The 13,202-nt window shown below is 47.0% G+C and overlaps 1 protein-coding gene across 1 annotated transcript in view; it reads right to left on the minus strand.

Moving 5' to 3' along the window:
* Positions 1-12,705, minus strand: part of Basp1 (brain abundant membrane attached signal protein 1) — a 51,023-nt gene extending 38,318 nt beyond the window's left edge. The window contains exon 1 of the mRNA XM_021208441.1: positions 12,488-12,705. The gene's annotated coding sequence lies outside the window, so the exon portion shown is untranslated. The remainder of the gene's footprint in view (positions 1-12,487) is intronic.
* Between the last annotated feature and the right edge of the window lie 497 nt (positions 12,706-13,202).

Here is a 13,202-nt window from a genome sequence, read left to right on the forward strand (position 1 = left end):
CAATGGATGGCTGTAAGCATCCACTTCTGTATTTGTCAGGCACTGGCAGAGCCACTCAGGAGACAGCCATATCAGGCTCCTGTCAGCAAGCACTTGTTGGCATCCACAATAGTGTCTGGGTTTGGTGATTGTATATGGGATGGATCCCAGAACTCCCAGGGACTAAACCATGAACCAAAGGGTACATACACATAGTGTGACTCATGGCCCCAGCTGCATATGTAGCAGAGGATGTCCTAGTCAGTCATCAATGAGAGGAGAGGCCCCTGGTCCTGTGAAGGCTCGGTACCCCAGTGTAGGGGGCTGCCAGGGCCAGGAAGAAGGAGTGTGTGGATTGGTGAGCAGGGGGGTGGGGGAGGGGCTAGCGGGTTTTCAAAGGGGAAACCAGGAAGGGGGATAACATTTGAAATGCAAACAAAGGAAAATTTAATTTAAAAAAAAGTGTGTTCTTAATTAAGACCACTGATGATGTTTTAAAAAAATACACAGTGCACGGAGTTAAAACATTGAGATTTTAAAATAAGTATAATCTCACAGTGAAAGATTTTTATAAAAGATACTAAGTAGATATGCCTTCCAATTTAGGTTAGGGCCCTAGGCGTGTTTGTTCCATGGAGTGACATGAAGTTGTCATCTTCAGTTTCACAGTGGGCTAATGAGATGCATGGCTATAGTTAACACTACCTGACGTGACCCAAGACTGAAGACAAGAAAGCAGTGACTGACTCATGAGAAATCACCCTCTAGAGCTGCAAACTGCTCCTAAAAAAAAAGAGCAAGTGCTAAGAGCAGACATACCTGCATCTGCACGTGTCCAGAATGTCCCTCAGAAAAAAATCCCTTTATGGACCACTACTTGTTTTGCTACAGGGAAAGTCCCCAAAACTTATTAGTCTCAGTTTTTGTAGTCATCAGAGAAGGCACGTGATGTCTGACATGGTCAACAATATCCCTATCTTAATGTCCCACTGATCTGAAGCCTTCCATGAAAAATCCCAGGCTCTTCTGGGACCTGCTTTGGCCAGAGCCCCCCTCCTCAGAGAGGTGGGGGAGGGGAGGGGAGAGGTGAGGAAAGAGAATGTCTACTGAATTCCTACCAATAAACCAATGCAGGGCCATGTGTGGTGGCGCACACCTTTAATCCCAGCACTTGGGAGGCAGAGGCAGGTGGATTTCTGAGTTCCAGGACAGCTTAGTCTACAAAGTGAGTTCCAGGACAGCCAGGGCTACACAGAGAAACCCTGTCTTGAAAAAAAACAAAAAAATAAAAAATAAATAAACCAGATGCAAGGGTAAGACCTGGAAGTGGCTCACACATATGCTCCACGCTTCTGTCCCCTTCACTGCCACTGTTGATAGGACCTCTCAAGAAGCTCCCCCAGAATAATCCCCTCCTGACTCTACACAAGCTTGGCCGACCTCCCTGCATTGAGAAAGCCTTTCTCTGCTCCTTTCTTCAGTCTCTTGCAGTGTTTGGGAGTCATCATGCCGAAAAAAGGCTAAGACAATTTCCAAAGGAAAACTCAGTTTTACCGTGTGTTCTAAACTACTACGGGATGTTTGCTGCCTAAAGCATGGGAGAAACGGAGGTAAAGAGTCAGAGGCCCCTTCTGTGTGCCCAAGTCCTTCATGAGAATTGCACAGATCATGGAACCCGCACACCCCGTTACCACCCTTAACACAGTAAGTTCAGGGACCTGTCTGATTCCTGTATCCATCTCCCGCTTTCTCTAGTGATGAGAATCTGAGGAAAAATCATTTTCCTTCCCATGCATCAAATGGGGACCTTTATGCTTGGCTTCAACGGCTTCAACCAGGACTCCAGTTGCAGACCTCCCCCCCCCCCAGCCCCCTTACTCCCTCTTGAGATAACGGAGCTTCCAACGATTTCCAGATTTTGAGATCAACCAGAAACTGTCATTAGCTGAATTGTACACCCCTAAAATTCCTAAGTTGAAGCTCCACGTCTTATATGGAGAGAACAGGCCTGCCAAGAGGTAATTCAATTAATACTGAAGCGGACAAGGCGGAGCCCAATCTAATCTGACCCGTGTCCTTACAAGAAAGGGAAATTAGAACATCCAGAAACATACACAGCAGCATGTGTACACTCTGTGATGGTTAATCTTCATCATCAACTTGACTGCATTTATCATCACCATGGAAACCTGTCTAGGTGCTTCCGGAAATGTAACTGAGGTAAGACCCACCCCACTGTGGAAGGTGAGCGGCGGTATTCAATGGGATAGGGGCCTGGCATTACTCAAAAGGAGGGAGCCAGTTGTCCCAGCATTCCTTTCTCCCTGATTCCTAACTGCGCACGCATGCGATGTGACCAGTTGCCTCACTCTCCTGCCGTCGAGATTCCCCATCCACGATTGGCTGTACCCTCTGAAATAAACCCTCTCCCTCTTCCTTTAGCACAGAAGTGAGAAAAGTAATACAAGACCCCCCCGAGAAGGCAGCCAGAGGGCGAAAGAGGAAGGGCCTCGGAGGAACCGACCTCTGAGGCGGCTCCTTGATCTGGATCTCCAGTCTCCAAAGAAGCTTGGCCGGGTCTGTTTCCCTGTCTGGGGAGCTTTGGCGGGCTGCTGGAGGGAGGGCACTAAGAGGGGAGCCAACACCTGTGCCTCCACGTCTAACGTGAGTCTACCCACCCTCCCTCCCCACTCACCGTGCCTCCTCTCCCTCCTTCACACTCCTCCCCCTTCCTTCCCCACAGACACCGCGAAGTGTCAAGGGTAGTTCTTGGGTTCCAGAGGCCGCAAGCTGCTGACACCACACACTATGTAGCTTTGCTTTCCACACTAGGGGAATCCAGACACCTCTAGAACCTGAACGGAACGGCTTTCCCCGCTCCCCCTCCAGAAATATGGCTGCAAAAGTACCCTGGCTCAAACTTCCCTCATGTTGGCCCATTTCCTCCTTTGCAGAAGGGGTTTTTGTTTTTTTGTTTTTTTTTTTAACCAACATCTGTATTACCGAGAAACCTACTGCTCACAATTCCTCTTTGCCCCGCACGACCGGAAGTACGGAATCGGCTGCAGGGGCAGATAAAGGTGTTTTCAGAGGTTCTTGTGGAAAAGTATCCCAGCCAACTGAATGGCACACTAGCCTGAGTATGCCAGTGTTCTAGACCCTTTCTCTGTTGGCTATTTCCTCGACCAGGCAAGCTAAGCAAACAGTAGCCAGCATGCCAGGGCACGCTGGTTTGCCACGAACCTGTTACTAATATTAACACCTTAATACCCTAAGGGTATTTTTTGAAAGGCATACCTCCGTCAGTTCTCACCTTCCTCCAGTAGAAATCTCGCCCAACTCAAAACCAGTTATGCTATGGGCCCACTCTCCTAACTAACGGCAGCTCACATTTTTGTTTTTTTTTTTTTTTTTTTTTTTTTTTTTTTCTGCAGTGCATCAGTCTTGGATTCCTTTGCTATTTCTCTGAGATTTTCGTCTTGAGGAGCTCGCGGTAGAGATGACAAACAACCCCTTGATGGTGTGCCCAGCCAAGGGGTATCAAAACGGGAGACAGGTCCATCAAATCTCACGTCTACACACAGAGAGACTCCAGTAGCAGAAGCCCATTGTCCCAATCTGGGAAATGCGCAGTCTGTCCCTTCCTTTTCACCTTTATATGCATTGGTTGCTAGAAACAAGGACACTGTCAAAGAATGTGCTGCTATTGACGTTCATTAGCAAACACTTTGGGGGTCACTGTTAGCTAACACCATTTGGGGGGTCCCATGTTGACTTTTGCATTTGTTTCATTGTCAGGTTGTCTCTTTGTTAAAATTTCCTTTTTCAGACCAGTTGTCAATTAAATATACTCTCAGAGATATCAATAGAATTCTTTTTCCATTGAGAGATCATCATGTCTTACCTTAGTAAAATCAACTGCTAGGATCCTATGACATCATTGCCTTTCTCTGCACTATCGTTGATTGAGTTCACCCAGTCCCTGCCCATCCAAGACCCCAGTACAAAGAAATGCAAAGCCAAGCTCTCTAGATGTCGGAAACAGAAGTAGTCAGAGCACAAAGCCAGAGGTAGACTAAATGAGCTTGTCATGATTTTTTTTTTTCCTGCCTTTGTTTCATCTACCAATGAAAGGAATAGAAAACCACCCATGAGCTTTTTCATTGGTCAGTCATTGCACTGCAGGAAAAAAAGAGAACCCTCAGAAGGACTGTGCACCGGATACATAACACTCGTAACTATTTGTATAAAAACCAATCCCTAGCAATTCTGAAGCCACGTTTCTAGAATCCAGGTGAGTGAGCCCTGGGAAGTTAGAGCTTGAAATGTCAACAGAAGATCACCAAGGCCACTGAGGAAGCCCTGGTACCACCACAAACCCGGCTCAAGAAGGTGCTACCGGTAATGTTTACCTGAGGTTGCATGATCAAAAGCCCCATGAACTACTGTCACCACCAATTGTTAACCAAGGTTCAGGCCATTGTCCTTGAGAACATGAACCATGCAACGATTCCAAGATACCTTAGTTGATCATATCAATGCCTTTAGCAAATACCCAAGTAGTCCTCTAACTTTACCCTACCCTTTCCATGAACTACAGGACAAAGGCAGGGGAGTGGGAGGGCCTGCATATCTAGAAGTCACAGATTTCCCCTTATTTTCCTTCTTTCCAATCCTATTTGATGACCCTAAAAGCAAATACAGAATGCTGATACCATTTTTTTCCCTGTTCAAACAGCTGAGGACTTCTGTAAAAGTCAAAGACAGCAAATATTCCTACAAGACCCTGAGTCTCAGAACGAACCTCAGACATCCTGGACAATGGGACGCAAGTCTCTGCAGACTCCACAGTCCAACCAGGACTTTGCTCCCTGTGTCTTTAAGGACTAGCAACAGGGTGCTGCTGGCTTCCTTTTTGGTACACTAACTCTTCTTAAGAGTCTGTTAGTATTTAACTCTCCTCTTGTCTCAGTCTTGGTGGCAGTGTTTTGAATAGACCACCAATGGGAACTAGCTGTCTGCCTTTTCAAAGCCTCCTCTGCTAGGCAATCCAGGAAGTTCATAATATACAAACTTCTACCAGACAAGCCTTTCTTGCGTGCCTCCTTCTTCATCAGCACAGAATAAAACCCCTAATTTCCGTTTACCCTAGGAATATATTCACTTCTGAGAGTACTCATGACTGAAGAAGCATTCTGAAAACTGTGAAGTCACTTAAAAACTGCAGGGTTCTCTGGAAAAACAACAACAACAACAACAACAGCAACAACAACAGAGCTCCTCAAAGCTCCAGGTCACGCAAACGTCTAGACTGTTTTAAATGTGAACGTAAAAGTCTCCTACCTAAAGCAAAACTTAATAGTTTGTCCCAGTCTGAGTACATGTAAACAAAACTTGCTAAGACCAATTCCAAACATTCCAGAATTAAACTCCATATTTAACAGGCAACTCAGAATACCACAGCCCTTTCAAAAGGTCCTAATCAGCTCAAATCGTGTATCTGGTAATTCTAAAGAAAAAAATTAGATCTCCTGTTTCCTGAAACTTTCAAACCAGACAACTCCAGCAATGGGCACAAACATTCTGGACAGCTGACACCTCTCTACAAAAGTGCACACACCAGATGACTCCAGATACCCTCCAAATATTTTTAGGTCATTTTGACTCAAAATTAGTCTAAAACTGGCTTTTTTTTTTTCTCCTCGAATGTGTACCATCTATCCACAACCCCTTAATTCCTGCAACCATTGTTCACTTTAGGAGGAAAGGCAAGGTCCAATATCAAGTCTGGTCTTTTAAGTCATTTTAATGCATGCCATATAGTATTTGAAAGGAAATCACATGCATAGAATGTAAGAAATAGAGCCAAGGTGGATGACATTGGGGATGAAGGAATAACAGGTCATTTCTAGGGAGTTCCCCCTGTGGGCAAGTGTGATGTAATAAAGGTGAAAGAAGCCCCATAGAGAGGAACAGGGAGAGGTGCAGGAGACCAGCTGAACTGTCAAGCAAGGGTGACACAGAGAAAGAAATGGTATGGTGTGGTTGTTGTTGTTGTTGCTGTTGTTGTTGTCGTTTTAAATTTCAGGCCATGAATATGAATAACCCAATTGGACATTTTGATTTTTTTCTTCTGCCTTATTCTGTTGGATGGTATAGCAGAAACGTCATCCACACTGGGAAATAACCTGGCTTCCCCTTAGTCACGAACCAGCTCACCGTACTTTGTGCAAACCACCGGACTTCCCTAAGAGTTCCAAGGTTAGTATTTAGATACTGAAACTTCCAACCCTCTGTTCAAGGGGACCAGAATTCACAAAGAGCTGAGGTCCAGATAGGAACTAGAAACACTTGCTGTATGTATCTTGCATTAAGGTAGACAGGCTAATGCTAACAAAGTAACCGTAACTGCACAGATGGAAACAGGTGTACTACTGCCCAATTCATAACACCAGAGCCACGTTATAGATAAGACATGTGGAATACTGCCTGTACCTGTGACTACAGAAGGCAAGAGAGGTGTAGAGTGAACTCATGCTTATTAAAAGTCTGAATAATAGGCACCATCATTATCACCATGTCAGAAAAGACTGACTGGAAGATATTAGCCTTCAGGCACCAGGACAAAGCCATCTCTAATCAATAGGCCTTAACCATATCTACTACTTGGATAGCTAAACTATACAGTAGATCTCTTTTCATTGAGAAACTTAGTATCATTCACTCTAGGTAAAATACTGAGGGTGTTAGCATGTTAAAAATTACTTATTTAGCTTTGTGAGTTTGTGTTACATAAGATAAAATGGACCAATAATTAACTTTGGTGAATGAAATAGGGCTGAAAGCCATCAGATCTTAGGCACACTATTTGACTCTCTACTTTCCATTTATTTATTGGTGAGATAAATATTATATTAGTGTGAGGGGATTAAAATTCAATTATGGCATGTGTCATCACAATATAATGGCATCCTGGAACTAGGAAGTATCTTGCTATCGTCCTCAAGGAACAATAGCTATGAGTTTGATTTTTACCCACTGATATCTAACTTCTTCCAGATGCTTGCCAAGGCCCCCTCATGCGCCTGGCTTGTAACACTGACCTCATTTTAAGAAGCACGTGACCAGCTATAGACATAGAGGTTGAAGGAGAAGATATGGGTGTGTCCACCACTTAAGGGTGAATGTCGACTCAAAGAATGGGCTGAGCAAGGATGGGTCATGGTCCTAGCTTGATAATTTTTCTTCATCCTCACAATAAATCTCTCTTACGTTCTCTACTTTAAAGATGAATGTTGAGGCACACTGAGGCTAAGCGGTTTGCTAAAGTTCAACTAGCTAGCAATGGCGGAAACACCTGAGATGGGTGGGATTCTAGTCCCAGTCACACCAGCCTATAAAATCATAACTTTGAGTACCTTCATATACAGTGCACAAACTATTGCTAAATATGTATTTCCAAAAAAGAAGTGTTTAAAAGCTATTAAAGCCCAGTTATCCAAAAGTGAGTTTTAATTAAAGTTTAATTCATTAAAAGTTCACAGAACGCTTAAAGGGGATACATGTCAAGGTTTTGCCTTCTCCACTGCACCCCACACTTCTACATTCTCCTGAAGTATTCCCTTATGTTCGAGTCCCCTCTGGTGCTCACAAATAATTTCTATTTCCAAATCTCCAAAGCTTTCAGGAATGTCTTCCCGAACTCCCACTTGGCCACACCCTCTGTGTACCAAGTGCCTCCGCCCCTCAGAATCCTCTCTGCTCTCTGTGTTTCCTGGGATTTGTACCCAAATCCTTCTGGGTACAGAAGGAAAACTATGGCTGGGCTCCTTCTGCCTCACTTCATCGCATGTCTAACTTCCGGAAGGAAAGGAAGAAACGAGGTTTGAAGCCTACCATTTCCAACACCGGTGTCCCCTCAGAATGAGAACTGATCTGCACCCTGGTGAGAACACGACTGTGATTCTCTGCTCTCAAAAGGTTCGCCACGTGGCATTCTGACGTGACATTTATCTGCATGTATGTCTTCCTAGCTACAAAGGAATTGGCTTGTAACAGGAGTTCTCCTTTGACTGACTGGTTATGGGTCCTCTTGATTCTCATAAGTGGCCCTGGGATCAAAGGGGCCAGCCTGAGACCCTGTGACCCACTTTGGATCAAATCCACCCATTGGATCCATCCAGCCTAGAGAATACCAAATTGTGTACATGTATCACATATATGTATATATCGTGTGTGTGTGTGTGTGTGTGTGTGTGTGTGTATGTGTGTGTGTGTGTGTGTGTGTGTGTGTGTACATACGAGCCATCTGGATCCTTTCATATTGAGGTCAGCTGTTCCTGACTGACTATTGCTAAGTAGATTTTCATCTGTCTGCCTGGGTCAGAAATGCAGCTCAACGTGGTAGAAACTGGTCAGTTATGTCAGTTCCATTTACAACATTAAATGACACACAGAGAGAAGTTAAGGAGCCCTCAAGAGCCACTCACCATTCTTAGTCATTCACAGACATGTGTGACCCTTGTTATAACCTAAAAACAGTCATTACTACCTCTTTTTTTTTTTTTTTTTTTTTACAACTAAACAATGTTCCACACCCAGTTTCTTTCCATTAAAACCTGGTAAATCTCCCTGCAAATTTCCCCCCCAAAAGCACGTATTTTATCTTGAAAGCAATTCTGCCTGTTGGCATCTTTGTCTATGTTTCAAAGAGCAGTCTCATGCTCACTGAATTAGTTCAAGTCTGGGGAGAGAATAAATCAGAGGCAGTCCTGGAGAAGGCCAACTTGTCCTTGGCGGGAGGGTGGGGGGGTGGGGGGGTGGGGGTGGGGCTGACTTCAGCAACCAGCTAGGTTACCAGCTCTCATGATCATCAGGGAGAAGAGAAGGTGGAAACTGCTTACAGCAGTCAAGGCTATGCAAACCCCACAAGCCAGATACCAGCTTGACGTAGTTCTCGGGACTTTTTAGACAGCTTTTGAAAACAAAATTTTACAAGAGATCACAAAAATAAGACTATATATATGTACATATACATATATACATATATACATACATATATACATGTACATATATATATATGTACATATATATGGTAGTATTTATTCCAGCATGTAAAGTGTAATGGTGACTAGTGGGAGTCTGAGGCCTGAAAAGGAACCTCTTAGCTAAACTCGATGCAAAGAATCTATTTTAGAAGTATTGGTAAGAAGACTTCTCCTTTCAAGCATGTATTTATGAGGACAGAAATGAACTGTTTTCAAAAGCACAAACAACGTTCCAAACCAACTCCTTTAGTATTGTCATTAATAGGATTTTATAGTGTGTGTGTGTGTGCGTGTGTGTGTGTATCTATGATCCACATATGCATGTGTGTATTTACATGCTATTGTATATACTTGAGCTATTGGAAGAATGCCTCTGATGTGCAATGTTTTACACACGGCCGTGAGTGGCACAGACATCTCTACTTTACAATGAACGATATTCCCAAAAGGTAGGTTCTTCTCCGATTTCATGCCCCATTTATTTTGACCATGAAATGCAAATGGCTTGAAGTTAAAGAGAAATAAAAATAAAGAAAAACATAATTAGCACATTTAAAACCATAATGTGATTTGTTCTGGAAAATCCAGGAGGATTATAAAGAGGCCTCGAAGCGCAGGGAGCCCTAATGCTAAAGGCCCGGCCACTGAGTCTTTAAATTAGGGTAATGGAGGGAGATCCATTTCCTAAGCCACAGACAGCGTGAACACCAGCTAAGGGACACAAATGTCCAGATAATCAATAGAGTCAACTGCTGGCACACTATATCAGGATTTTAAAGAGCTCCCGTCATCTTCTGCTAATGTTTATCAAGAAAGCTGGCTAAAGGGAAAAAAAAGTAACAATATTTTAAATTAATTTTCAAATTATTTTGTTTAAAAACTTGAAGCTCCCTGACTTGAAAGCTGTTGGTTTTAGACTATACCCCAGCACTCTCCTCCAAAAGCACTACCCTCTAAATTATACTAGTCAATGCACAATTCATACGGGATCATACATGACTCTCATTACATGAAATTCATTGCTAAGGCTCAGAGAGAATAGAACCTTTGCCACTAAGAGGCAGCCAGCACCCTACCATTATAAGCTGCGACATAGTGAGTGTGGTCAATATTGAGGGTATTTTCAGGTTTTTTAAAGGAACAAAGGGGAAGATTGACATTCTCTGCCACGTGTTATTCCACCAGGACATCCTGGGGCAGGAGAAGCCCTTCACACACAACCCACCACTGCAGAAATAGGGCATCAGGATCCAGATACAGTGAGTCCTGTTTTGAATAACACGAGTAAACCAGCACCAAAGGAAATCTGAGGAGCCATAAGCTGAGAAATACATCATTTGAAAGAAAATCTGCCATCAAAGGGCTATCATGGATCCGGTTGAATGGGGAGGGGGGGCGTTATGAACTTTGGTGCTTCGCCATCTTCGTCCCAGTAATGCCAGCGCCTTCTTCCTCCCACCATCTCAGTGGGGCTTGCCTTTTGGAATCCTTCATGAAACAATAAAGTAGGAACCAAGAGAATTCAGAGAGGCTTAGCCCTCTGAAAAAAAGGTAACCATTTTCTCATGCTGGCTTCCGTAGGCCATCTTGTTCGTTCAAATGCCAAGATGTCTTAATCTGTCCCAGGTGGTATCACCAGGGGCAACACCATCGCTGGTCTGAGACTAATGTTCTTTGGTCAAATGCCCCGCAATAAAGATCTGTCAGACAAACAGCTAATTGGTGCAAACTAAGAAAACCACCCTCCATCCCTGCAGTGCGTTACATTTGAACAGAAAGAACAATGGACAGTTCTAGAAGGGAAAATATCAGTGTGCGTTTAAAAATATATATATATATATTAAATCCACAATCCCCCCTCCCTGATTTTTTTAATGATTGAAATCTGAAAAAAAAAAAATGGGTAAGATGTGAAACCTTGGGGTGGGGGGAAGCATACACAAGACCGCGACCAAGTCTCGCGGCGAGGGGGTGGGGAGGGTGGGGGGGTGGTCATTTGTGTCCAAGGGTTTCTCCTGAAACATTTAGGGCAAACGCCTTTGTTCCTGGGCTCGGGAGGGGAGTGGGTGGATGGATGATGGGGAGATCAGATGGGGCTGCCTGGCCCTCCACACCCTGCTCTCCGGCGCATGCGCGAGGCCAAGACAAAGGAATAGGTAATTACAGTCCCGATTCATTCATTTTGCCTGCAGTACTGGAGGTCTGTGAGCCTTTGCTATATTCCCAGGGGTAGGGGTTAATCCACACCCCAACAGCAGTCCCCTTGATACCCGTGTTTTATTCTAGCCCGCCACGTAAGTGGCCAGTGGTCTCGGCCAAGACAGAGGTGTGTCAGCTCCCGTGCAAAACCCTGAAATCGCACCCATGTGCGCTGTGCTCCTTTGAACAGCGTGAAAATCACTGGGGCAGAGGCCGTCCACCGAGTTCGCTCCAAGGCGGAAACGTCTCGGGGGAAGCAGATTAGGAACAGGGCCAAGCGTTCGATGAATATTCATGAAAAGAATGCGGTCCCCAGCCACGCATTGTGTGCCATCGGATCCAGGGATTCTGATTTTTTTTTTCTTTTCTTTTAATGGTGTGGGGAAGCGCGAACCAGACGTTGGGTTGTAGCGTTTGAGCTACAGAGGAAAAAAAAAAAATCTACAGAAATCTTGGCTTGCAGAAGGGTTGAGCTCGCTCTGGCCGCGGGCTGTCAGGTTCAAGCCCACACCCCCCACCCCCAGGCTGGGGCGGCGGTGGAGGCGCGCGGCCCGCTCTCTGAGCGCAAGGCTCAAAAAATAAAATAAAATGCTGGCGACGTCCACAGGTTAGTGGGAAGACAGCTCAGCCGCAGACCAGGCTGGGGGCTTTAATCTGCCCCGGACGTGCACACCGCCTTCCGAACCTCGTGTTCCTCGGTTACCCTAAACCAAGATCCAGGAGTCCCGAGGGCCAAGCCACCCCCGCCCCTTCCGATCTGACCAGACTCCGCGTCTTCTTTCTCCCTCCCCACCCCACCCCACCCCCATCCTCCATCTTCTGCTACTGCGCCCCTCACACCGAGCGCCTTCTCCGTGGCTGTGCCAGTTCCGCTGACAGAAGGCTGGGTTCAGCCCACAGAACCGTGGCCAGTGAACTCGGTGCGTTTAAAAGGGTTCGCACTCGGTATTTCCCCGCCACCAGCGGCTCCCCACCCTCCACCCCCTCCCTCCCGAACTCGGTTCGTCCGCCTCGCCGCCACCCCCCTCCAAGCCCCCCACCCTACGAAAGGCCGAAGCTGTCCACCTGGGGGAGAGCATCACCCTGGATTTCCAAATGCGACAGAGCCCACATAGAGGAATCCCACGCCCACTGTGTCTACACCCGGCCGCACCCCGGCTGCACCGTTGGAGAACCCTAGGCTTCGGGGTGGGGCGGGGCCCTGGGGAACCGGTGGCCCTGAGTCCGCGGTGGCCTTAGGGACCCACGGCGCGCCTCCTTACCGGCTTTGGGTGCCTGTGCCGGCCCTGGGTGAGCGCGGTGCCTCCAAGGGGCCCGGGTGGCTGGGGTCGTCCGGCCGGGTGCCTGGCCGCTCAGCAAAGGCTCTCTCTCTCCCCGCTCGACGGCGGAGCCCGGAGCGTGGAGCGAGTTGGAGCGCTGCCGCCGCCGCCGTCGCCGCTGCCGCTACTGCCGCCGCCGCTGCAGCCTCTGCATTTCTCGATCGCTCCCCCTCCCCTTCCTGCCCAGCGCCCTCCCCCCGCGCGTCCGCCCGCCCAGCTCCTCCGCTCGCCGACCCCGCCCGCCTCGCGCCCGCCCCTCCTCTCCCAACCCGCGGCCCGCACCCCTCCCGCTCCGTTCGCGCCCCACCACCCGGGAGGGGGTCCCCCAACTTCTCTCCACTGCGCCCCGAGACGCCCCGTGATCCAGCGCCCCCGTCACCACACCCGCACAGTCACCCCCACCCTCTGCTCGCCTCATCCAGATCTCTTACCCGCCTCCCCAACAGTCTCTGTCAGCCCCCCTCATCCTATTCCCTCCTTGCACGCCCCTCCATCCCCCCCCACCCGCGGCGGGACTGTCTGTGGATTTCTCTCCTCTCTCTGTCTCGCACACATTTTATTTGAAAGCATTGAATAAGTAGCTCAGGCTTTCGCTCAGACTTAAGGGGCTGATGAACTACGCCCCCGCCGCAACCAGCTTTCTCAGCACCCCAGTCCA

Source organism: Mus pahari, chromosome 11 (genome assembly GCF_900095145.1).
Source record: "Mus pahari chromosome 11, PAHARI_EIJ_v1.1, whole genome shotgun sequence".
Taxonomy (NCBI): Eukaryota; Metazoa; Chordata; class Mammalia; order Rodentia; family Muridae; genus Mus; species Mus pahari.